Source organism: Odocoileus virginianus, chromosome 31, assembly GCF_023699985.2.
Source record: "Odocoileus virginianus isolate 20LAN1187 ecotype Illinois chromosome 31, Ovbor_1.2, whole genome shotgun sequence".
NCBI lineage: Eukaryota > Metazoa > Chordata > Mammalia > Artiodactyla > Cervidae > Odocoileus > Odocoileus virginianus.
The window spans coordinates 35,513,569-35,540,069 of record NC_069704.1 but is presented as its reverse complement, the minus strand read 5'-3'; the positions used below and the strand labels follow the sequence as shown (position 1 = coordinate 35,540,069).

At 46.6% G+C, this 26,501-nt stretch overlaps 1 pseudogene; it reads left to right on the top strand.

Moving 5' to 3' along the window:
- The first annotated feature begins 10,365 nt into the window (after nt 1-10,365).
- On the top strand, nt 10,366-10,673 carry LOC110144990 (small ribosomal subunit protein uS14-like; annotated as a pseudogene).
- Nucleotides 10,674-26,501: the final 15,828 nt, after the last annotated feature.

Below are 26,501 nucleotides of genomic sequence, written 5' to 3'. Positions count from 1 at the left end.
GTCTGTGACGGGGGCTCTGAGGCTGGGCAAACTCTTTGCAAACTCTGATGTGTCTGTGGGTGTTTAGTCCCTCTTTCAGAGATTGTTCCGTTATTCTAATTTTGCCTGCAGTACAATACTTTTGCAGAATTATGAATCAGTGAATTATATATAACTATTAGCTGGGAAAGATTGAGGGCAGGAGGAGAAGGGGGCAACAGAGGATGAGATGGTTGGATGGTATCACTGACTCAATGGACATGAGTTTGAGCAAACTCCAGGAGATGGTGAAGGACAGGGAGGCCTGGTGTGTTGCAGTTTACGGGGTCACAAAGAGTCGGACCTGACTTAGTGACTGAACAACAATTAACGTTAAGATTGGAAATAACCCAGTGCTCATCAGCCTCCCGTTTCTCACTCATTACACTAAAAATCTTTCATTGTGAACTAGTAAGTAGGGACATTAATGTTCAACTTAACTGAAAATTTAAATATTTATGAACACATAGCCAAGCAAGTCAAGCAAATATAATTGTCCATCGTTGGAGTGGAAATTTTTAAAAAATAGAAAGCAAATAAAAAAATCTCAGCTCCTTTTAAGTCTTTTATTACCTAAAATACAAAGAAGTCAAAAGAACATTTTTCCCTCCATGAAAACTACTACAAACATTTTGGTAGGGTTCTTTCTAATCCTTTTTTTTTTTTTCTAACGTACACTCATATACACACCCAGCCCAATTTGTCAACAATAAGTACAATCAAACTTGTATAAAATTTTGTAAAGTACTTTCTTCACTCATATATTAAGAATTATCTTTTCCACTCCAGTAAGTCCATATCCATGTTGTATATAGGGCTGGACAGCAGAGAATTGTCTCCAATTTAAATGTATCCAACTCTTCTCTATTATGAATAACATGGGGCAGACACAACTGGCTGAACCTAGTTAGGAATAAAAATACAAACAGAAAATTTTTAAAAATCAGAATGAAGAAAGAAAAGATGCCTGAAGATACTAAAACTAACTTGAACTTCCAAGTGCCCCCAAAGTATTGATGTGTTAAAAAATGAATCAACTATTTATTTCCACTGACATGTCATTTGATTAATGTATCGTGTAAATTGCTTTCAATCAAATTGTTTCCCAGACTTTTTTTTTTTAATGGCACCACGCAGCACGTGGGAACTTAGTTCTCCAACCAGAGATCAAACCTGTGCCCCCTTGCACTGGAAGCATGGAATCCAAACTCTCTTGAGCCACAGAATCCTTTGTATAAACTCAGGTGTGCCATGGTATCAATCAGGAAGAAATGAACAGCTCTGGTTCAGAGAGTAGAGAGGGGAGTTGGAGAACAGTATAGGTACCTTGATGAAACCTGGTCTCTGAAATCTCAGACTGCTCAAAAAAAAAGACCCTCCTCCCCAAAAAAGACACTTAAGTCTCACCCAGGTGAGTGTCCCTCTTCAAACTCATTTTTCAAATAGGGAAACTGAGATTCAGAGCAAGGAAGCAACTTACCTAAGATCATGCAGGCCTGGAACATCTGGATCTTCCCAGGAGACCAGGGACCCGAGCTAGGAGAACTGGGGTTCTGGCAGGTGGCTAGAACCTAGCAGGTGGCTGGGCTAGGGAGGGCTTGGGGACACATGCAGGAGCCAGGATGGTCTTTAACCCTGACACTCTGTAATGACCAGATCCTCCCAGCAGTCCAGGCTCTCATCCTTCCTTCCCAGAGTCATAGGTGGGCCTCCAGAAAAGAGTGGGCAGAGACTGAAGCAGACAGGGTCTGGAGGCGCTGACGTTAGCCCGAGGGCAAACACCCTGCAAGTCACGGAGCGAGGATTCAAACCCGGGTCTCAGTTCAGTTCAGCTCAGTCGCTCAGTCGTGTCCAACTCTTTGTGACCCCATGAATCACAGCATGCCAGGCCTCCCTGTCCATCACCAACTCCCAGAATTTACTCAAACTCATGTCCATCTAGTCTAGTCGGGGATGCCATCCAGCCATCTCATCCTCTGTCATTCCCTTCTCCTCCTGCCCCCAATCCCTCCCAGCATCAGGGTCTTTTCCAATGAGTCAGCACTTCGCATGAGGTGGCCAAAGTATTGGAATTTCAGCTTCAGCATCAGTCCTTCCAATGAACACCCAGGACTGGTCTCCTTTAGGATGGACTGGTTGGATCTCCTTGCAGTCCAAGGGACTCTCAAGAGTCTTCTCCAACATCACAGTTCAAAAGCATCAATTCTTTGCTGCTCAGCTTTCTTAATAGTCCAACTCTCACATCCATACATGACCACTGGAAAAACCATAGCCTTGAGTAGATGGACCTTTGTTGGCAAAGTAATGTCTCTGCTTTTTAATATGCTATCTAGGTTGGTCATAACTTTCCTTCCAAGGAGTAAGCGTCTTTTAATTTCATGGCTGCAATCACCATCTGTAGTGATTTTGGAGCCCCCCCAAAATAAAGTCTGACACTGTTACCACTGTTTCCCCATCTATTTCCCATGAAGTGATGGGACCAGATGCCATGATCTTAGTTTTCTGAATGTTGAACCAGGGTCTACTCCACTCTAAAACCTTCATCAGGCTGCCTAACTTGGCATCAGAAATCAGGCATGGAGCTCAGACCTGTCTCTTTGTAGTATGAGTTGGATCTATCAGTTCCTGGAGGATGGGGTCTCATTGACAGAAAGAAGTTGGGAGATGACGCTGAAGAAATCTGCTTGTGTGAGAACCATTTATGTATATGTCTGTGTGTATATGTGTTTGTATATTGTGTGTATGTATGCATATTTATGTATATGAATGTGTGTATATATGTGAATGTACATGTGAATGAGCTGATGTGTGTGTTCATGTCTGTGTCTGGTCTTGAATGTAAAAATCTCTCTGTGGACACTGTCTCTGTCTCTTTCACACACATACACATGCACAGAATCACTGCACACATGAGCATGCGCCCATTCCTCTGGGTTAATATTTTCCTGCCTGCGTCAGCATGGTGCCTGTCGGCAGGCAGCTAACTGAAGGTACGTGCTTTATCTGATCTGGAACAGGGGCTCAAGGTGGGCAAAGAGCCCATCTCAGCAATCCTAGGGCAAGTTACTCTCTCTCCACTCTCCTGCTCAACCTGAAAACAGAGGCACGCCCAGGGGCCCTGGCAACCCCGTGTGATGTGACTACCCGTCTCCCCACTCACTCTAGTGGCTCCCCAAATGGCGCAGGCTCCCCGCCTCCCTCCAGATGGGCAAGGTCAGTTGCCCCCAGAGGTATCTCCTCACTCCCAACATCTCTGCCCAAATCCTGAGGTCCCCAACACATAGACCTTCCACTGAGGAGAAACAGGGAATAGAGGCCCTGAGGAAATGCTCCCAAGGTGCCCCTCTTTAGCAGGAAAGCAGCTTTGAAATGACCGTGCCAGCCTGCAGGAAGGTGGGGTCTGATTTACCACCTTCCAGGAACACAGTGATCGCCCACAGGGCCAGTGCAGAGGTCTCCATGGGCAGAGACTTAGGTCCAGGCAGCCACAGGCATTGAGCACAGGAAGTCTTGATGGAACACAGGGGTTCCCCTGGTGGGATGGGGCCTTTTTAGTTCCTGGGCCTCTCCCAGAATCAAAGGAGGGTCCTCCCACGCCCATGCTGGCCCCCTGCTGAGCCAGACTGGACTGAGCAGGCAGACACAGTCTCTTCTGCTGTTGGCATAGCCCAGGGTTCAGGGTGAGTCAAGTCCAGACGTCCTGGCTCCTTGCCCAGCCTGAGGATGCCCTAATGCATCTCTGCATGGGAGAGACAAGGATGGGGTGACAAGGATGGAAGACCACCATCCCCTCAATGCAGAATTAGCAGCGCTGACTGCAGGAGGGGTGGTTTGATAAGACGGTGGCTGACTTTGCCATCGGATGGAACTGCAGGAAGGAAATGAGGACATGTGGGTGAATAAATCTAGAAGAGTCAGCAGAGGTTGGGGACAAACTACAGCATGCTCAGCTCTGGGGATTGTCTGGGTGTCTCTGTTGCCCTGTCCCACACCAAGGAGGGAACCCAGAGAGCTGGTCTCACCTTCTGTGCCCCATCCCACCTCATCTGGCTGGGGGCAGCAGCTCCACCCTCACCTTCCCGCCCCACTGTAACAGGACCAGGGGCCCTCCTTATGCCCACAACTCTGAGCTCTCCTCCTGATATCCCTCAGTCCCAAGATTGGACATCATTGGACAGGTTTCTATGGCAGGAGTGGCAAGGATGGAAGGCAGGAAGTCTTCACTGATTACAGAGAGTGGAGTTGGAAGAGGGGCTGTCTATGCCTGATGAGGCTGACCCAGAGGGCCATCTTGAGGACCACACACTGTATTTCAGTTCCAAACAAGGCTTCCCACCAGTTACTCGGATGTCAGAAAAGCTGAGATGGAGGCACTGGACTGGACAGAGATGAGTTTCCAGCTGTCAGACCAGATCAGATACCCAACCCCAACATCTGGAAACAGGCTCCATACCCCTTTAAAGCATTTTAAATGAAAATTTCAAACATTACCAAAGTAGTATATGAACCTCCATATAACCATCACCCCATAAAATTATCAACCTTTTGGCACTCTGGTGTCACAGATTTTTTTCTTTTTTTTTGCTATGAAGTATTTTAAAACACATTCCAGCTGGTATGTCATTTCACTCCTGCATTCTTCAGTATTCATCTCTAAAACCTATAAACATTTTTTTACATAATCCCAATTCCATGCCTAACAAAATGAACAATTCCATGGAATTATCAAGTACCCACATTGTTTCCAAATGTCTTAATTTGTTGCTTTGTTTGAGTCAGGCTCCAAACAAGGTCATGTGGCACTGGGGTAAATGTCATCCTAAACATGAGCAGTTCCCCTTTGTTTTGTTCACATTCTGTTCCTGTCGCTGTCCCTGTTGAGTTAATGTGGTTCAATAGGAAGTCACAGTTGTGGGTTTGTGTTTGCTTCCTATGGGGTCATTTAGCTCTTCCTCCTTTCTCTGTATTTTTTTTTTTTTTTTTTAGAATATATAGGAAGTTAGCTCCAATTGTGTGATTTTATTTAGGATCAATTTGGGGGGGATTGACTCCTTTGTGGACAGTGCCATGTGCTACCTACTGTACCTCATCCAGAGGCATGTAATGTCTAGTTGCCCCAAGTTTACTGATGCTGACCAGTCAGTGGGTCTAAAGGGTGGCAGCCTGGTCCCACCACTGTTAAGTTCCCCATTCACCTTCTGGTTCCATCCTTTAATTTCTGCTTGAGTCGATATCAAAATCCTTTTACACTAAAGCATTTAAAAGGAGAAGCTCTGAGCAGCAATTTCTTAATCCACAAGAAAACAAGAGTCTTAATTAATGTTGGTAAAATCACTGCAGATGGTGACTGCAGCCATGAAATTAAAAGACGCTTACTCCTTGGAAGGAAAGTTATGACCAACCTAGACAGCATATTAAAAAGCAGAGACATTACATTGCCAACAAAGGTCCATCTGGTCAAGGCTATGGCTTTTCCAGTGGTCATGTATGGATATAAGAGTTGGACTGTGAAGAAACCTGAGTGCCGAAAAATTGATGCTTTTGAACTGTGGCGTTGGAGAAGACTCTTGAGAGTCCCTTGGACTGCAAGGAGATCCAACCAGTCCATCCTAAAGGAGACCAGTCCTGGGTGTTCATTGGAAGGACTGATGCTGAAGCTGAAACTCCAATACTTTGGCCACCTCATGCAAAGTGCTGACTCACTGGAAAAGACCCTGATGCCAGGAGGGATTGGGGGCAGAAGGAGAAGGGGATGACAGAGGATGAGATGGCTGGATGGCATCCCCGACTAGACTAGATGGACATGAGTTTGAGTAAACTCTGGGAGTTGGTGATGGACAGGGAGGCCTGGCATGCTGCGATTCATGGGTCGCAAAGAGTCGGACACGACTGAGTGACTGAACTGAACTGAACTGAGCTCAGTTAACTGAGTTAATCAGAGCAAAGAGGGGAGTCAGAAAGAGGGATGCTTCATGAGAAGATGAAAGAGTGAAATGGCGGCAGAACAAGGTAGTGGAAAACCCAGGGACCTCCTGGCTGAGAGTCTGAGCATGGGGCTGGTGTGGGGTTTGGCTGTTCAGGGGTGGTTCCCCCTATCCAGCTGGTGAGTTGTGGTTCATAACTCAGACTTCATAGCCAGCAGTCCTGAGCTTGTACCCAGTTTGGCTTCCTAATTGGTACTGGATACCTCTGAGCAAGATATTTAATTGGGTCTCTTCCTCTGTATGATGGAGTTACCAGTCCTTATCTGGCAGGGTGGTTGGGAGAATAGACCGAGTTGGTGGTGAGTCCCTGCTGGGGAGTAAACACTCTATGGTAGAGAGGATGTCTCTTTGAGGAAAGGGACTCTGCACCCCACCCCTTCTGCCCTTATTGACTCTTGTCTGGCTCCAGGGCCAAGCCTGCAGACTTCTACCCAGATCTCAAGTTGCTCCAGCCAGCCCTTCCCATTAAAGCTTGGCCTTTAAGTTCTCACCAGGACGTGACTTCCTCGTTGCCACCCCCCACCTCTCAACCCAGGGGAGGGATCGGGACTTGCCCTAGGCACTCGCTGGCTGGATCTACAGAAGGCCATCTCTCTGAGAAGAGGGAGATCCAGGCGTCAGAGGGTCTTGGGCAGGCAGCCTTCTGGGGATGCCCTGGCCTGCATAGCGTGCCATGCAGAACAGGTGCACAATAAATGTACATTGAGGGAACAGAGCTCCCCCTGCCCTGAGTGGAAGAGAGATTAGGCTGTCAGGGAAGGCGACTATGCCTGTGGGTGTGGGGGGATGAGGAGAAGTCTTGGGCATCTCCAGGAATTCAGAGCTCCAAGACCCTGAGTGAGCCCTGGGGCAAACAACCAGGCAAGGCAAACAGCCAGGCGCTCTCACTCCGGCCCCAGTGCCAGCCTATTCCACTCCTGCTCCTCCCATAGCCCTGCCCCCAGTTAGCCTCTGAGGTGCTTTCCACAGCAGCCGAGGCAGCCTAGCCTAGGGTTCAGTGGGATTTGGAGGGAGAAGGGGCGTCTAACTCTGTCCCCCTCCCAATCACACCCTTTTAACGGGATACATGAGACACGGCACTAGCGGCCCTTGCTGGCGGCCTAAGCTAACTCCCGGGGCTTGAATCCACTGGGGGTGCCACCCTGGAGCCCCCTCCCCCACACCCAATGAGAGACTGACTGGGCCAGCCTTAGCCCCAGGGTCTTGCTCTTTGAGAGAGACACGGCTTGCTCCAGCTCAGCCCACACACCTTTATTGTGGCTTCCAAGTTTTCTTTTCCACCTCACCTGTGATGCTTCCTTTCTTGTTTTGTTAACTTTATGCTGTTTGCTCTGGCTAAGCCCCAGGATGAAGAAAGCTTGAACTCGGGTCGGGACGTTTGAGCCTGAAAGACAGCAGGCTGAGAGTGGGTGCAGCGGGCTGAGGGGCAGGTGGAGGGGAGAGGGGAGGGCTGTGAGCCTGTTCCCAACCTCAGTCCGGGGGAATCTGCTGTTCACCCCCCCACCTCCTACCCCAGCTGGCAAACAGCGTTGGGAGGGGCAAGGATGAGTAGACAGACATTCCCAGCCTCACCACAGGCAGGTCTTGGCCTGTAACATTAATTTGTTTTGAAGTTCAGCCCCAGAACTCTAAACATCTCACTTCTCTAAGAGGTTTGAATACCCCTTTAGAAGGCAGAAGGCAATTTCTCTGGAAATTGCTCCCTGCCTTCCACCTTTGGTCAATCAATTGAGAATTCCCCTTGTGAAGCCCCCAGAACCAAGCCTTCCTGACCTCCCAAACACCTCCATGAGAATCTGTCACTCAACAGCCGGTGAGGTGGCACCATAGGGATTATGGCACCTCCACCTTTTACAAAGGACAACTTGACCCCCAGAGAGGATAAAGGGACCTCTCCAGTCACTAAGAGCACTTGGGGTAGAATTCAGGCTTCCTGGCTCCCAGCCCAGGGTCCTTGGCTCACGTCAAGCATCTCTCAGATCATGGAAGCCAATGGGAAGGCGGCACTAGGCTCCGGGTGCCAGGGCAGGGCCAGCACCCCCAGACGTGGATACTTGCGTACACTGCGGGCCAGTGCACACAGAGCCACACACCTGGGGCACGGGCAACCTGCCCCCCACCCCCGCAGACCAGACATCACTGGGACCCTCAAGTCTCCCTCCCACATCAGGGGTGAGAGGAAGCCCCAGCGGGACGCGCACACTCCCTGCCTCTTGCCTGCCTGTCATCTGTGGAGGAGGGGTGTGTGCCTTCTTGGGGTTAGGATGGGGGAACCACCCTGGCCTGCAGTGGGGAGCTTAATGGATAAGCTTGGGGGAGCCAACGCCATCATCACGGACTTAGAGGGCCTGGTGTCGTCACCTAGCCCCGCCAGGCCATCCTCATGGGTGATGAGCTATCACCAGGGAGCTTCCTCGCCCGCCACCACCCAGGCCACCTCCTCCAACGGCTCACCAGCCTCCAAAGCTGCACCCACACCTGCACCCATGCTCAGGTACTCTTGGAAGAGCTGTGTGTTCACCACCACCACCCCCCAGTCTTCGAGGCACATCCTCTACCCCTGTGGCCCACATCTTAGGACAGCCCACATGGCCTGTGTGCCCCACCGGCCAGGAGTACGCACCTCAGACTCAAGCATGGAACACGGGGTGTCCCCCCACGTGGATAAATACACGGTCCCATTCTACATCCCCCCCATCTCTACCAGGGTCATGGTAAGGTGAGGGTGAGTCATCTGTCACCCTGTGGGACCTGCTGAGCCAGCACAATGGGGAGCCCCTAGCTGACAATTGTGGCCTCAAGGAACCAACACCCCATGTGGGGCCCGCCCTGCCACCAACCTATAGTACCCCCCCAACACTCCACGTCCACCCTTTTCACCTCCTGCCCACACCCTGAGCTGGAATTCCTGCCAGGAAGGCACCTCTAGGCCTTTGAAATGTGTGTATCTGCAGCTGAATTAGCTGTGTATCAAGGGCTCCATCATACTCCTGCTGTTAAATACAGATGCCCAAAGAGAAAAACCACAATGGCAGCAGGACCCATCCTCTCTCCCCTCTCCATCCAAATCCCAAGCCACCTACATGGAAGCCCTTCCTGCTGATGATAATTCACACCTCTTGCTCCTCTGAGCTTGAGTACACTGAAGCCAAGAGCCCCACTCTGGGCCCATTCAGGCTCTGTCCCACATGTGTGCGCCTGTCCAGGAGTCTGTCCCTGAGACTGGGAGCTCCCTGAGGACAGAGGGAAGAGCAGGAGATCAGAGCAGCCCCGGTCAGTGTACTGTCCATGGGATGAAGGGAGCTGGTAAGGTCCCCCAACCCTGGTTCCTCACACCCCATTATCAGCAAGTCAAGTCTTGCTGGGTCTGAAGAATTTTCTCAAGTTCCTCCTATCTGCCAAGCATATCTGTAAATATTGATCAACTTTATACATGCATTAAGAAACATCACTCCAAGTCTCGCTGTCTTTCTTGTCTGAACACATGTAGTCACCAAGAATTCGGGCTCTGAAATCAGACTCCTGGTTCAAATCTCAACTCTGCCACTTACTAGTTACTTAATCTCTCTGGGCCTCAGTTTCCTCATCTGTGAAAGGGAGGTAATAACACATACGAAGTGCTCTAGAGAGGGCCTGGTCTATAGTAAGAGCTGCGACTTTGCTGCTACTGTTCTCCCTCCCTCCACGAATCCAATGCCTTGAAAGCTGTCCCTAACATTCCAGTCTTCACACAACTGGTCAACATGATCTAAACACAAATCCAATGGGATCTCTCTTGCACTAATCTTTTTGTGGCTCCTGAAATGCCTCAGGAGGGTGTCTGGCTCCCAAGCCCTGCTCACAAGGCCCCACATGTCTATCCCAATGCTCCAGCCTCACCATCTGCCCTCTCATTCTGCCCTGAGCACCTGGTCTCCCCTGGACATTTTCTGCCTGAACCCTCTGTCTCACTGTGTGCTGGTAAATGCTTAACACCTGGCTTTCTAGAAATAATGTGTATGTCTATATATGTACACAAATCTATTACAAATTTTATTGGTACAAAGTTGTAAAAATAGTACAAGACTTACAAACACTGTTAAAGTATACAATGTTCTTTATTGAAAATTCTACAGCATCAATTGCTCGATAGAATTCTCTCTTTGATTTTTGCCAACCCTCTATGTGTAGGCAACCTGTGGTTGCAATTCATTCAGGATCTGACAAAATCAGATCATGAACAAAGGCTTGATTACAATTCATTTCTGCAAAAAGTCATTCACATCATTGACTAAGGAGCACAGTTTCATCATAAGTGTTGGTTGATAATTTTCATTTACATTAAAGAGCAGGACAAAAGTAAAAGAATAAAGATGTAGCCTTTTACCTCGTTGCAGCAGAGAAAGCAACATGGGTCACCAGCAGCCCTGCTGGAGCCATCCGAGAAAATTCGGCCAGGGTTCTCGCTCTTGCCGGGTCTGCTCAAACCGGCACGATCTGATCCGGAAATACGGCCTCATATGTGCCGCCAGTGTTTCTGCCAGTATGCGAAGGACATCGGCTTCCTTAAGTTGGACTAACCAAACTCCCTTAGAAGGCTCATCCAGCACATCAACCTTAGGCGGAAATAATACTAGCTCTTTGTATATAAGATAAAAGTTTTCAAAACTTCAAAAAAAAAAAAAGAATAAAGATGTATTGAAGCATCAGTAATTCACCAATGACATGTGATATTTTTTGCTGAATTGGATGGTGGTTTTCAAATACTGGAAGAATATATCCCTAGGATTTTGTGCTATTCACAACATAATGGCTATAGACATGACAAACTTTCATGTTTCATCTGCATTAATGTTTTTTCTATCACTTTCTTGAGTCTAGACAAGGGGTCAACAAACATTTTTGTTAAGGGTCAAATAGTGAATATTTTAGGTTTTCTGGGTCATACAGTCGCTGTTACTGCTTGGCTCTGCCATGACAGTGTGAAAGCAGCCACAGACAGTATGCAAACAAATGCAAGAGGCTGTGTTCCAACACAACTTCGTTTGTGACCGCTGCAATTTGAATTTTCTCATGTCTCAAAATATTCTTAACCATCAAACAATATAAAAACCATTATTAGCTCACAGGATGGATTTGACCTGCAAGCTGTAGTGTGTTAACCTCTGGTCCATGTAGTCAACAAAACCACAAATTAAGCCCTGCTGTATAGTGTCATTCAGTTTCAATGATGCATGGAATCACCTGTTTGCCCAGTGGTTAGGGCTCCTTGTTCTCATTGCCACGGACCCAGGTTCAACCCCTGGTCGGGGAACTAAGATCCCACAGGCTGCATGGTGTGGCCAAAAAATAAAAATAAAATATTTTTTCAATAATACAAATACTGCCACCATGGCTGTTATCAAACTACTAATATAGAGATGAGCAGCATTACCTCATTATGTATCTCCTCCACTTTAAAGATTCAACAGATATAAATAACCTCAAGAGCATAAAATGTGGACTTCTCTGGTGGCGCAGCGGTTAAGAATCCAGCAGCCAGAGCAGGAACAGAGATTCAATCCCTGGTCCTGGAAAATCCCACATGCCACTGGGCAACTAAACTACTGAGCCTGTGCTCTAGAGCCCATGTACCGCAACTACTGAAGTCCATGCACCCTGGAGCCCGTGTTCTGCAACGTGAGAAGCCACTCAATGAAAGGCCTGAGCACTGCAACTGGAAAGTAGACCCCACTCCCCGCGACATGAGAGAAGGCCTTGCGTGGCAATGGAGACCCAGCGCAGGTTAAAAGAAAAAGAAGAAAAAAAAAAAAACATAAGATGTAATAATGATTAGGAAGTAATGAGTTTGATTAGTTATTACCTTTGTTTTAAAAATAGTTTCTGTGATTACACATTTATACAATTAAATTTTTAATAATGGCTGTGTTTAACAAGGGGTTTGCCAAATTCCTGACAATGTAACAATTGGTCCTTGTGAGCCTGTTGAAGTGGCTCCAGAACCTTCTCCTCCACCTCTGCTGTCCCCCACACCACAGCCTCCCTGGCAAATGCCCACTGACCCTTGCAGACTCAGGGTCCCTGATACCTTGGCCATAACTGCCCCCGGGCTGGATATGGTGCCTTCTCTGAGTTTCCACAGCCGTCTAGGCTCTCTCCCAGAGCCAGTATAGGCTAAACTACCTCACTTACTTTCCTGCTGTTTTACCCTGAGGGGGAAATGAGGACAAGGATCAACCATCTCATTCACCTCCAAATTCCAAGGGCTTAGAAAATACCTGGCAAATAACAGGTGCTGAATAAATATTAGTGGGATGGAGCAGTGAGGGGCTGAGGAGCCTTGGGGAAGGAACCTGGAGCAAAGAAACAGGATTAGGAAAGAGGATTGATGAGAAAGGCTTGATCACTGGGTTCAGCATGTCTGCCTAGTTGTTGTAGGGGCTTTTGGGTTGGGATATCTCATCAGGCTATTTGTATTCTAAAGCATTCCTCTGCCCCAGTGGGTCCAGGCTCCCCATTCTCCAAAATTTGAGAAGGAATTTATAAGAGAGACTCCCTGATCTTTGGTGACCAAGTCAGCGGATGCTTTGTCTCTGGTAGGCATGTACCAAGGAGATTGTCCCCATTTCACAGAGGAACAGCCAAGGTCCAGTCCTGGCAGTCACCTGAACCAAGCCTGAGGTGTCCCAGGGCTTCCTCTTCAACTGTGAGTCCCCCAAGCCCTGGCTCTGAGCTGCAAGCTACCTTGTCTCCCAGGTCATCCTGTCTAGCTCCCCTGCCTTCTAACAAGACAGGGCTGGGCGGGAGGAATTTTCCCCACCCTCCTGGGAAGCAGCCCAAGTAGAGACATCTCATCCTCCCTGATGCACCATCACCTGCCCCTCCTATAGTCGCACCTAAATCCCTTTTGCTTTCATGACACCACCTATCCTTCCCAGAAAGGGACCTTGGCTCCCACCCTAGAAGTGACCTCACCAAGGGGCTGTTCTCCATCCCCAGCACCTCCCCAACTCCAAGGCAGAGCCAGGACCTACCTAGCCCAGCCCAGCTAGTGTCTCTGCAGTTCCTGAAGGCTGTCACTGAGCAGGGTCAGCCGACCTGCTGGAGCCACCTCTCCCATCTTCGACCTTTGCCTGGGATCCACCCCTGCCCGCCCCCTCTGTGTGACACCTGCACACACACACCCCACCCTGGGGCCCAAGCTCCACTGTCCACCTGTCCAGACTTGTCTGCTGTTCTGTTGGCCAATACACCCAACCTAGCCAGTCCCCTGTGGTAGAATACCTCATTCAGGTCAGTGAGAGGAACAGGACACCCAATGCCCCAGTTTTATGAGTGAGCAAAGTGAGGCCCCCCAGAGGGGCTTGAGCGTGTGGACCTTGAGAGCCAGCACAAGGCCTCAGGGTAGGCTGGCTAGTGGCAGGGACAAGATAAAATTCGGGGCTGGATCCTATGCATAGGAAGGGCCTCCCTGCCTTGCACAGCCACTAGCCAGGAGACTCAGAGGGCTCCCCCGAAGAAGCTGGGGGTGCCAGAGGAGCCACAGGCCAGAGTCAACCCTGGCAGAGGACCACCTTGCCCTGTAGAGTTTGAAAAGTTGGACACCTTTGACCTCACTCCCAGTTCATTGCGGAGGGGAGGAAAACAAACTAGTTTACCCAGTAATCAGGGTTCTTAGCAGTGGCATACTACTTGGGGGTGGGGTGGGAGCAGTCCTCCCTGGGGACAAACAGTAGGGAGCACATGACCCAGTGAGAACTGAAAAGCTACCAAACTGACTAAAAGTCAGTATGCTTCTTATTATCAGCAGCAGCAACAATTCTAAACAGTGTCAGGAATAAAATACTCTGGATGCTGAAACTGAAGCTCCAATACTTTGGCCACCTGATGCAAAGAGTCAACTCATTGGAAAAGACCCTGATGCTGGTAGAGATTAAAGGCAGCAGGAGAAGGCAGTGACAGAGGATGAGGTGGTTGGTTGGCATCACAGACTCAATGGACATGAGTTTGAGCAAACTCCAGGAGATAGTGAAGGACAGGGAAGCCTGATGTGCTGCAGTCCATGGGGTGGCAAAGAGCTGGACATGACTTAGCAACTAAACAACAGCAGAAGGGATAGATCGCTCCCAATCCCCACCTCCCCGCACCCCCCTCCCCAGTACACCACTGTTTCTAACTACACATTCACTCCCAAATTCTTGCCTATCAAATTCACATTATTTCTTAAATCATAAGACAATTTCATCCCCTTTGGAGAATGTATGGATCATTCAAGGGCATCTTTTTTGTTTTTTTCTGAATGTCAACTTCTAAGCATCTTAAAAAGTATTAATCATTTCCTGGGACTTTCCCAGTAGTCCAGTGGTTAAGAATTGGTCTTGCAATGCAGGGGACACGGGTTCGATCCCTGGTCAGGGAACTAAGATTCCACATGCCACAGAGGGAGTAAGCCCAAGGGCCACAACCATTAAAACCCAAGTGCTCTGGAGTCAGCAGGCCGCTGCTACCAAGCGCCTGCGCTGCAACTAACAAGTCCATGGGCTGCTACGAAAGATCCCACATGAGTAATGAAGACCCTAAGTACTGCACCTGAGATCTGATGTGAAGCGAAAGTCACTCGCACGTGACTTAGTCGTGTCCAACTCTTTTCAACCCTGTGGACTATACAGTCCATGGTATTCTCCAGGCCAAATACTGGAGTGGGTAACCGTTCCATTCTCCAGGGGATCTTCCCAACCCGGGGATAGAACCCAGGTCTCCTGCATGGCAGGTGGATTCTGTACCAGCTGAGCCACAAGGGAAGCCTGATGCAGCCAAGTAATTAATAAATTTTTTAAAAGATCAGTCCCTTCAAGGGTACTTGATTCATTCATTATTCATTACTCATTCATTCAACAGCCATGGAAGGCCTACCAATTGTTGGGTGTTGGACCTGCCATGGAAAACAAGTCATGGCCCAGCGCCGGAGAGCTTACAAGACTCATAGGGAAGCTGATGGGCAAACAAGAAGCGACAATGCAGATATCAGAGGTGATAAGTACGAAGGCCCATCGGGATTGAGAGAAGGGGCACCTAATCAAGCTGGGGGGAGGATGGCACCAGGAAAGCCTTCCTGGAGGAAGCGACATTCACTTTAACAGCTGAGACATGAGAAGGAGTTGGTTAACCAGGAAAAGGAGTGTGGACCAGAAAAAGCATTATTTCCCCTGGAGAAGAGACAACTCATGCAAAGGACCCGAGGGAGCATGGGGAAGTGCTAACAGCAAAACTCTGTGCAGCTGGAGTAGCATGGGAGTGCGGTGGTGGTAGAGAGGTGAGTCTGAGCCGGACTGTGAACTGCTTCTACTTGTTCCTGAGAGGGATGGGGAGCCACTGAAGGGCCGTCAACAGGAGAGTGGCATGCCTAGGGTAGTGTGTTAGAAAGTTGAGCATGACCAGAGCTCGGAAGGCATGAATTTGAGGTGGGAAGCAGAGAAACTGGTTAGGAGGCAGCTGAGGTAGTGAACTGAGCTACCGAGCACCCACACAGTAGTGAAGGCAGGAGATGGGGTGGTTGGAACAGAGAGAGTAGCATTCGGGATGGAAAAAGTGATCCGGCTTGTAAAAGACTGACTCTGAGCGTGTGGGAGCCCGAAGTGTGGAATGACTTTCATGTTTCTGGTGGGGGCGGTGTGCCTCTCTGAGATGGGAACAAAGGAGGAGGCATAGGCTCAGTATATCATCAAGTCTTATTTTCATGTTTCTGATAAGAGTTTCTCAAATTCACATGGTTTTTGTTCTTTTATTTTTTGGCTGTACTAGGTCTTTGCTATGCTCAGTCTTTCTCCAATTGTGGCAAGTTGGGGCTAATCTCTAGTTGTGTTGTACAGACTTCTCATTGCAATGGCTTCTGTTGTTGTGGAGCACAGAATCTAGGGCGTGAGGACTTCAGTAGTTGAGACATGTGGGCTTAGTTGCCCTGTAGCATCACAGGTCTTCTTAAAAGCGCCATCACTCATGTGAAGGTTTTTTAATTTTGTTGATCAAGGAAACCCCCACCCCAAACACTCTTTTTGTGTAAGGAGGGGTTACTCTGAAGAATTAAAGTGAAAATTAGTGATGTAGCAGGGAAGAACAAATCTGACTCCATACTGGATCTGTTTATTTTACATTAACCTTTGTTTTCTGAATAACCTACAAGTTAATCACTAGGGCTTCCCTGGTGGCTCAGGGATGAAGACTCCACCTGCCAATGCAGGAGATGTGGGTTTGATCCCTGGGTCAGGAAGATCCTCTGGTGAAGGATATGGCAACCCACTCCAGTATTCTTGCCTGAAAAAATCCCACAGACAGAGGATCCTGGTGGGTCCTTGGGGTCACAAAGAGTCAGGCACAACTTAGTGACTAAGCTACAACAATCACTAAAGGGATGGCACCTATAGCTTTAAGTATATAATGGCCCATCTCTGAGGATATTGCCTTCCTGCTTGAGTTTAAGCTAAAATATCTTTGTTTAGCTCATAGGAAGCATCCCATCCTGACCAGGCCCACCTGTGAATAGCTGCAAGAAAGAAGGAATTAACATATCGCCTCTGGAGTCTGGCTGGAACCAGGAAATATTTACAACAACTCATCACCTTTTTTTTTTTTTCATTTATTTTTATTAGTTGGAGGTTAATTACTTTACAATATTGTAGAGGGTTTTGTCATACAACTCATCACCTTTTTAAAATTTTACCTCCTCACCTTCTCCTTTTTGCTCTATGAAAGAAACTAGCATCCAATCCCAGGCAAGGTGGTTCTTTGGGACACTAGTCCACCATCTTCTCTGTCTGCTGGCTTTCCAAATAAAGTTGCTACTTTCTCGATTGATTGGCCTATTGTGTGGTGAATACTATAGCCTTGGAATCGGTAACAAATTTTGGCAAAGTCGAATAGGAACCTTGCTGCTCTCGGCCAGCCAGCCCCAGTAGGGGAATTCTCAAGTAAGGCTAAACAGCTACTGGAATCACTTGCCCTGAGGATTTTCCCTTCAGAATTCTCTAAAGCAGCTGTAACTGCCCCAGTGCTTGACAGTTGGAACAAGGAAGGGCTCAAGACAGTAGGGTAAATGACTCTGCTGTTTATAGCTGGAAATTTTATTCCTCTCTGTTTGGGGATTTTCCCTCAGAAATTAGCCAGGCCGTTTGTATTTAAGTGGAGTACTCTGTTGGAGAGAGGAAATAATTGCTGGACATTTACCAGTTTTGTGGACCAGTTCCTATTTTTCTTTTCGGGGCTTCCCAGGTGGTGCTAGTAGTAAAGAACCCACCTGCCAATGCAGGAGACATAAAAGACATGGGTTCAACCCCTGAGTCGGGAAGATCGCCTGACGGAGGGCATGGCAACCCACTCCAGTATTCTTGCCTGGAGATTTCAATGAACAGAGGAGCCCAGCCAGCTGTAGTCCACAGGGCTGCACAGAGTCAGACATGACTGAAGCGACTTAGCACGCACACCTTCTTTTGTTTCTTTAGATGCTAGCCTTTGTGTGCACCATTTGTGTGTTGTCTTGCATTTCTATCTTTAAACGATGGGGAATGTTTCATCTATCCCTAAAGAAAGTCCTCTGGGGTGCACTGTGGATAAGTGGTCTGATTTCAGCTATGAACCCATGACTACGAGGAAGATGAATAATGCGTGGTCACAGTCCCTGTTAGGAGCTCCGCATTTATGCAGGATTATCTTGGGACCCTGCATACCGTGTACTGTCACCCTTGCTGTGTTAATTATGTTCTTTGCCGTCTCCCGTGTCATTGATCTGGATCCAACAACTCTCTAAGGAGTCTCATTCCATGGGGTTGGGTTGATAGGTAAAACCACAAGTGCAAACTTGAGAGTTTATTTAGGGTTTTCTTTTGTCCTTTGGGTTTTTAATTTCATTCTGTTTTGGTACTGTTTCTCCATCTATAGCCAAATCAGTTTAGTGATGCTGAAAACTTTCACGATATCAAATGGAGGAAAGGAACGGAAAAAAACAACAGCAAAAACAACCATCTGTGCTCTTGTCCAAAAGTGGGACATTCCCAGGGAGGAAAGAAAGCTTATGCTTGGTTCCAAAAATCACCCAAATGCCCAGCCCAGAATTCAGCCTGGTTGGTTGATACCAAGGCAAAAAAGGCATTCTGTTAATGGTTAGAGAGGATCAATCGTTTTACAACAAAACATGGAAGAATGGTGGCCTTTGAATGGCTCTACACAATCCTGCAATTAGAACTGTTCTGTGATAAAAAAAAATTCCCTGGCTAGGGACCCAGGTTTAAACCCTGGTCAGGAAACTAAGATCCCACAAACTGTGCAAAATGATACCTACCCCCAAAAAACTATTCTATGATTAAAATTTAAAAAGGAATGAGATGAGAGTGAGGATTTTTTATTACCCGAGCCACTCCAGCCACTATGCTCAGATATCCACCCCTTCTACTACCTCCGGTTCCTATTCTCAATTCCCAGCACTGGGGCTTGGTGGATGACCAGACTGGCATTGTTTCTTTGTGGTTTGCTTACCTCTTTGACCGTCTGGTGTAGAGGCATAGACAGAAGCAAAATGGACTGTTTTAATCTCCTCAGATAGCTCACTTAGGGAATTCCCTGGCTGGTCTAGTGGTTAGGACTCTGAGCTTTCACTGCCAAGGGCTTGTGTTCAATCCCTGACTGGGAAACAAAGATCCCCCAAGATGCGCGGTGTGGGGAAAAAAAGAAGAAAAGCTTGTTTTGCCAGCATCATTTATTGATTTTCCCTTTCCTGTTGATTTGTGTTATTTCCTTTATCATATTTTAACTACCTCTAGCCCCAGGTAACTACTAATCTGTTTTCTTTCTCTATAGTTTTGCCTTTTCCAAAATGTCTTATAAATGGAGTTAAACAATGTGTAGCCTTTCTCACTTGGCATAGTAATGAGATTTATCCATGTCATTGTGCCTATCAGTAATTTATTGCTGAGTTAAATTTCATGGTATACTTACCCGTTCCCTAGTTGATTTGAATTGTTTCCTAGGTTTGGGAATAAAACCACGAGTTACAAATTTTGTGTGCACAGAAGTTTTCATTTCACTTGAGTAATAGTGAAGAGCAGGGTTGCTGGATCATGTGTTTCGTCTATGTTTACACCAAAAAGAGCATTGCAGAAATATGTCAGGAGACTAATTTAACTTGGATAAGCCCTTGCCAGTTGCCCTGTTATGGATTAGAGTGGCTCCAAGCAGCAAACTTAAACTAATCCCTCTTGAAATATTGTATGGTAGGCCATTCTGGAATGTCTACCATGCAGGGGAGTTTGTGAATGTCTTTTAAAGGACTTAGCAGTCGCCAACCATGTTAAGACATTAGGGACTATACTAACTTAGGTCTGTGACTTTGCTTCCTATAGGTTTTCCTGCCCAATAATGTGGTCCTACAACCCTGCCAACCCAGGGATAGTCTCCTCAAAACCTGGAGAAAACAAGGACCTGAACATCCTGGGGAAGGGCCTGGCAACCCACTCCAATATTCTTGCCTGGAGCGTCCCTTGAACAGAGGAACTTAGTGGGTTACAGTCCATGGAGTCACAGAGTTGGACACGACAGAAGCGACTTAGCACAAACATCAGCTTGCTGCTAAGTGGACAGAACGATACGAGGCCCTGATGAACATTCACTCCTCTATTCAATTAGCTGGGATAAGACCAGGGATTCAAAAAAAAAGACCAGGGATTCACCACACCCAAGTAAAACTCACTCCTCTAGAAACTGGATGGAGCAAAGAAAAATAGACTTGATCTTGAGATCATAAATTGCTGTTGTGAGCCAAGCCCCTTACCAAATAAGAAATGATGACTTTTGCTCTTCTCTTTAGTTTAACCATGCTGGTAACAGCCACTTTTTGAAAAGGACCAAAGAAGAAATAGCCCCCTTCTTTCTATAAAATTTTGGCAGGGTATAAAGCTAACATAGGGAAGAACATCCTGGAGTTTATGTGTGTATTCGAGTGCTTGCCTAAGTGTTGGGAACCACAAAAAGAGAAGCCATGTATGCCCAACTAGAGACTCAGGAATACTTCCAGTCCCAAGCTGATCAATTCCATTCCACAATCATCCCGTCAGTGCCCCTGTTTAGCAGGAAATAGCCAGAGCAGTTGCTGCCCCTTTCCCACAAGAATGAGGAAAGGACATTGACAGTGGGGAATTTTAATAGGGAAGAACAAATCTGCCTCCATATTGATCGACTCCATTACATTGAGAGATGATGCAAAGGAAGCTCATTAACTCACACTTTATTAATCATTCTTTCATTCAGGCCTGATGCTGAGAGAGAGACAAGAAGAAGAGCCTGGCCTCATAGAATTTACAATCTAGTGAATCAAAAAGGAATGTAAGGAAAAAATAAAGAAAAGTCAAGGAGAAAAAAGTAATCTAGGGACTTTCCTGGTGGTCCAGTGGCTAAGACTCTGTACTCCCAATACAAGGGGCCTGAGTTCAATCCCTGGTCAGGGAACTAGATCCCGCATGCCACAGCTAAAGAGTCGGCATGCTACAATGAAGACGGAAGATCCTACACACTGCAACTAAGAACTGGTACAGCCAAATAAATAGATATTAAAAAATAATAAAGATCTAGGATTGTAAAATACTCACACATTCACATAAAACAATATTTTTGCCGTTCTGTTGTTGTTTTCTTTTACAAACATAGAGCTTTTATTATAAAAGTAATAATTTCCATCATAAAAATAAATTCTCACAATTCAGCAACAAAATACCTATTGATTCTTTAATTGTTCTAAGTACTCTGTTGACATAATTGAAAACAATTCTGTACACGTCTATTTGTATAAAGCCTTTTTCAACTAATGCCATGATTATAGAATAAGTATCAACTCTTCAGAACCATGATTTTAATAACAAAAAGGCTAGGGAGGTGGGAGGGGGTTCAGGATGGGGAACACATGTAAATCCATGGCTCATTCATGTCACTGTATGGCAAAAACTACTACAATATTGTAAAGTAATTAGCCTCCAACTAATAAAAATAAATGAAAAACAAAACAAAACAAAAAGGCAAACCATACTTTATTTAATCTATTCTCTATCATTGGGTATTCAGTTTGTTTTCAGCTTTTTAAATTTTATATTTCATTTTTTTCATTGGTACATATATATTTGTATTTCAGTGTTTCAATAGTAAAAATTACATTGCAGTGAAGATTTTTGGGCAAAGGTTTTGTCTACATCTTCAATTATTTTCCTGAGGATAAATTCCCAAAAATGAACTAACAGGGACAAATAATATAAAAAATATCAAGTTTACTTTAACTCTTTGTATATTTACCTCTTAAAACCATTGGGCTTTTTTTTTTAATTTTGTTTTTATTTTGTTTTATTGGCCAGGCCACACAACTTGCAGTATCTTAGTTCCCTGTGGTGGTTTAGTCGCTAAGTCATGTCCAATTCTTTCTAACCCATGGACTGTAGCCAGTCAAGCTCCTCTGTCCATGGGATTTTCTAGGCAAGAGTACTGGAGTGGGTTGCCATTTCCTTCTCCAGGGATCTTCCCGACCTAGGGATCAAACCCAGGTCTCCTGCACTGCAGGCAGATTCTTTACTGGCCCTTGCATTCTAACCACTGGAACATCAGGGAATACCCTCAAAAACCATTAGTTTGTGATGTGAGGAGAGGATCTAATTTTTGCTTTCCAGAGATCAGAAGTGATCTTCTTGTGGTACCCTCTTCCCATCAATCCCTTGCTTCTTCCACCTCCTTTGGAGAGCAGAAAGATGAAATCAAGAGGTGACATTACAAGCTGTGGTTTTCTTTGCCCTAATTACAACAGTGTTATCCTTTGCTCTGGGAGTAACTGACTTTCTCTGTGTCCTCACTTTCTGATGAGTAACAGGAAATGTGCTTCTCTGCTTGACCTTTGTCAGAAGCGCTTGTGCCAAATCAGCTAAAAAGCTCTTGAAGTGCTCAAAAGTAAACAAAATTAAAAGGGACACTGAACATACAACAGGGAATGAACAAGTCAAAGGATATGTACATACTTAGCACAGAGCCTGTAGCTAAGTGCTCAATAAATAGTATTTATTCACTCAGCAGACATTCACTGTGTCCCTACCAAAAGCCAGTCATTGTACTGGACTTCGGGGACCTGGCAATGACCAAGACGAACACAGCTACCACCCTCCCAGGGTGTCCTGTCTGCTGGGCAAGACTATCTTAAACACAGATGATCCTACGAAGAAGTAGTTGATCACAAGTGTTACATATCAAAGGACAGGGGCGCTATAGAGTGTATCATGGGGATTAGGTAATTGAGGGACAGAATATCAAGGAATTTTAAAAAGGGAAATAGTCTAGTTAGGTGTTTTTTTTTTTTTTTTTGACACGCCATGTGGCTTGTGAGGTCTTAGCTCCCCAATCAGGGATTCAACTCAGCCCCATGGCAGTGAGAATGCCAAGTCCTACCCACTGGACTGCCAGGGAATTCCCAATAGTCAGTTTAACACATGGAAATTCTAGGCCTAGGCTGAGTGGAAGGAACTGCCAGGTGGCATAGGTGCAGGCAGAGAAGACTCATGGCTTCCTGGCACGGCCTCTGCCTAGTACTCTGGGAATAAGCGCCTGGCCCCAGGATCCAGACAACATGGTGAAATGAAGCTCCCATGGCTAGAGCAGGGAGCAAAGGTAAGGAGCTTGGCAATTCCAGATACAGAAGCCCAGAGGAGACCAGAGGCCGGAAAGGCAGGGGCAAATGCTCAGAGGTGGGCATATGATGAGAAGGTCTACACCAGAGGGGAAAGCCCATTTTGAGACTTAGAGGAGGGGCAGGAGACAGGAGGATGGTGATGTTCGTGACGGCGGCAGACAGAAATGGATAGTGCCGGTGACCTAACAGGGGGTGGGGAAAGGAGGTGACAGTCCTGAGCACTCAGAGATGACAGGAACTGGGTCAAGAGCCAGCATGGTTAAGAAAGCACAGTAGTAGTTGGGATGCAGGGCTGTGAGGAGGGTGGCAAGTAAATCACAGGGTGGGAGATGCATGACAACCATAAAGGTGACCCGGGCATAACAGGAAGTGTGGGTGGTGATAATGTCTGTGCTGGTGGCAAACTACAGATACCCACCCTGCCCCCTTCTCTGGATCTGTTTCAAAATCAGAACTCTTTCCTAGGCTGCAGGTCCCATGACTCAGTACCGACCCATCAGTCAGGCTCAGATAAGATCTCTGGGCGAAGCCACAGCGCCTAGGGCTGGCTGAGCGCCCTTCTTGGCTATGCCCAGACCCATCAAGTAACCTCTGTGTCATCTCTGCCTCCTCCTTCCTAGGTACACATCCAGCCCCATCTGAGACCCACCAAGAACCCCCAGCCTCCCTCTCCTTGGAGAATGCAACTTTTGCCACAACTGTCGTAGCCAAGGATTTGTTGCTTCCACCAGTTTCTTCCACAGCTGACTCTTCTAATACTTTGTCATAACCATTCCCTGGAAGGAGAGAGAAAAGAACATGGCCTGCAAGGGGAGGTCTGGATAATCCCATTCATTTATCCTGCAAATATTTATGGAGCCCCTTGCAACAAATGAGGGGCTAGCTTTTACAACGAAACCTGTGTTTCCTGTCTCCATGATGCTGAGTCTCAAGGACAGACATGTAAATAGCAGTCACAATGGAAAGAGAGCTCTTTTCCCTTTTAATGGAGGAACATGTGTGCTAAGTCACTTTAGTCATATTTGACTCTTTGCAACCCCAATGACTGTAGCCCAACAGGCTCCTCTGTCCATGGGATTCTCCAGGCAAGAACACTGGAGTGGACTGCCATGTCCTCCTCCAGGGGCTCTTCCCAACCCAGGGATCAAACCCTTATGTCTCCTGTATTAGCAGACTTGTTCTTTTACCACTAACTAGCGCCGCCTGGGAACACCCTTAATGGAGGAGGGCAAACTACTTTTTTAAACCTGGGGAGAGTGAGTTCCATTAAAGCAAATTGCAGAATCTATGCTAGTGATTTTTTGCTCAGCTGAATACCAAAAATGTTTAGAGTATAGTGAGCAATCTAGAGGGAGAACGTGAGGAGGGAAGGTAAGAAGGGAAAGAAACCCATGATGTGGCCAGAGGCTAGGCTGCCAAGTAGGATAAAGGGCCAGTGAGAAATCACCACTGGGGAGGCGCCAATGTGGTTTCCAAGAACAAGAATATCTGATACCCAAGTTGAATGTGTTTGTGCAAAGTAAACTCCCTCCATTTTCCCAAGCCTTCAGCAGTGTTTTACTAACATAAAGACCTGCTACCAAAAGGGGATTTCTTTCTCTTTCTCTTTCTTTCTCCCCTTCCTCCCTCCCTTCCTTTCTCCTTCCCTCCCTCATTTCCTTTCTGCCTTCCTTCTGTCATCTAAATCTAAGACTGTTAAGAAAACAAACAAACAAAAAAAAGACTGTTAAGAACCCCAGAAGAGAATCACAGAATCCTAGAGCTAGAGAGGAAGTTAAAGACCAAATAATCTCATGCAACACCCTCTGTGGTCTTGAGGGGTAACTGAGGCAGGGTGGTGGTGGAACTTGCTTTGGGTCTCTGAGCAGCCTGATCCTCTTGACACTCAGGCCTTTCATCATGCTTCCCTTACTTTCCTGATCTGTTCACTGTGCATCTGAATTCCATCCAAGGTAGGGTCTGGCACCCACCTGGCTCCTCCTTGTCCCCTGACTTGGTGATGGATAGGCTTACAAAGACCACTAAGCAAGAGCCTTAGGAAGCTTCAGTTTCCCAGATATGCCATGACCAGGCTCCTACCCGACCCGGCCCCACCCACTTTCCAATCTTATCTGGCACTCTAAGCTCCAGCCACAACTGAATTCCTTCCAACTTTTCCAGGGAACTTGATCTTCTGCCTCCAGGATTTTGCACAAGCTGTTACCTCTACCCAGAATACCCCATTTGGATGATTCCTTCTCTCCTTTAGGTTTCAATAGAGAGGAATTGGGCTGGCCTTAAGGACAGGTGACCCAGGCCTTAGAAGGACCCTGTATTTCATTTAATACTGCTGCTGTCTTGAAATTCTAAATAATTCTTTAATAAGGGGTCCTAAATTTTCCTTTTAGAATAGGCCCCAAAAATTATGTATCCAGTCCTGTAGAAGTGTTTCGTTTCGGTATATGTGCATGTTAAGTTACTTCAATCATGTCCAACTCTTTGCAACCCTATATGCACTATAGCCCACCAGGCTCCTCTGTCCATGGGATTCTCCAGGCAAGAATAGTGGAGTGGGTTGCCATGCCCTTCTCCAGGGGATCTTCCTGAACCAGGGATTGAACTTGCATCTCCTGCATTGGCAGGTGAGTTCTTTACGACTAGCGCCGCCTGGGAAGCCCTTTGTTCTGGTAAAATGTCCCAATTCTCAATCTCATTTTTTCAATTATATGTGTAGTCTCCTCCATTAATTAGTCTTTAAGTTCCATGAAGATAGGAACTATTTAGTAGGCCCTGGTTTCCCTTTTCCTAAGAGTCTTTGTTTCCATTTGGGAATCCATTTTGTTCAGATGGAGCCGATATCTCTCTTGAGGCCAGAGATGGAATATGTGACTTAAACTGATCTAATCAGCTGAGCCATGCTTGTGACTCAGGGCTGGGTATGACACCAAGCAGGTCCAATCAGAGTGTGCCTCTGGATATTTGCTAGAACTGCCATGAAAAAGATGCTCCCTCTAGCCTGCTCCTGCTAGGTATTTTGGAACCATAGGAGAACTCAGGCTTAGGATGAGGCTGACACCATGGAAAAAGGAAAGGAAAAGCAGAGTGAATGTGAGGACTGGATCAAGCCTCACCTGAACTTTCGCTCTGATTTTTCAGAACCAGTGAATCACCCCAGTTGCCCAAACCAGATCAAGTTAGATTTCCTCTTTGTGCATCCAGAGACTTCCTATCTGATCTTGCATATATAGCTTGTTCATTATAGTAATCCTGGTACCTACCACAACCTGGCATGAGAAAAATCCTCAATAGATATTTGATGAAGTAATATGCAAACAAATAAATGAATTAAATATAAGCCCTCTGGCAGAAAAACCAGAGGTATGATGTTACATATGAGACCTTTCTAGGAGCTTTTCTGCTGAGTGTATCTCCTTGACCTTCTATACCTTAAAGGACCTCAGCAGGTCCCCCTGTTTCCTGGTTAGAGCCCAAATCCCCGGGACAGGCCAGAATTTACTAGAGGCTGGGACCTACGTCTGTACTAGCACTATCTGACCCAGTAGGTTCATGCAAGTCACCTGTGTTTATTTATTCACTTATTTTCTTACTTAAACCATAAACATTTATTTCTCACAGTTCTGAAAGCTGGGAAGTAAAAAACTTTTAAAAATATTTATTTGTTTGGTTGCATTGGGTCTCTGTTGTGGCGCATGCGATCTTTGTGGCAGGCAGGATCTTCCCTTGAGGCCCACAGACTCTCTAGTTGTGACCCACAGGTCTGGAGCTCATAGACTCAGTAGTTGCAGCACATTTGCTAAGTTCCTCCAAGGCATGTGGGATCT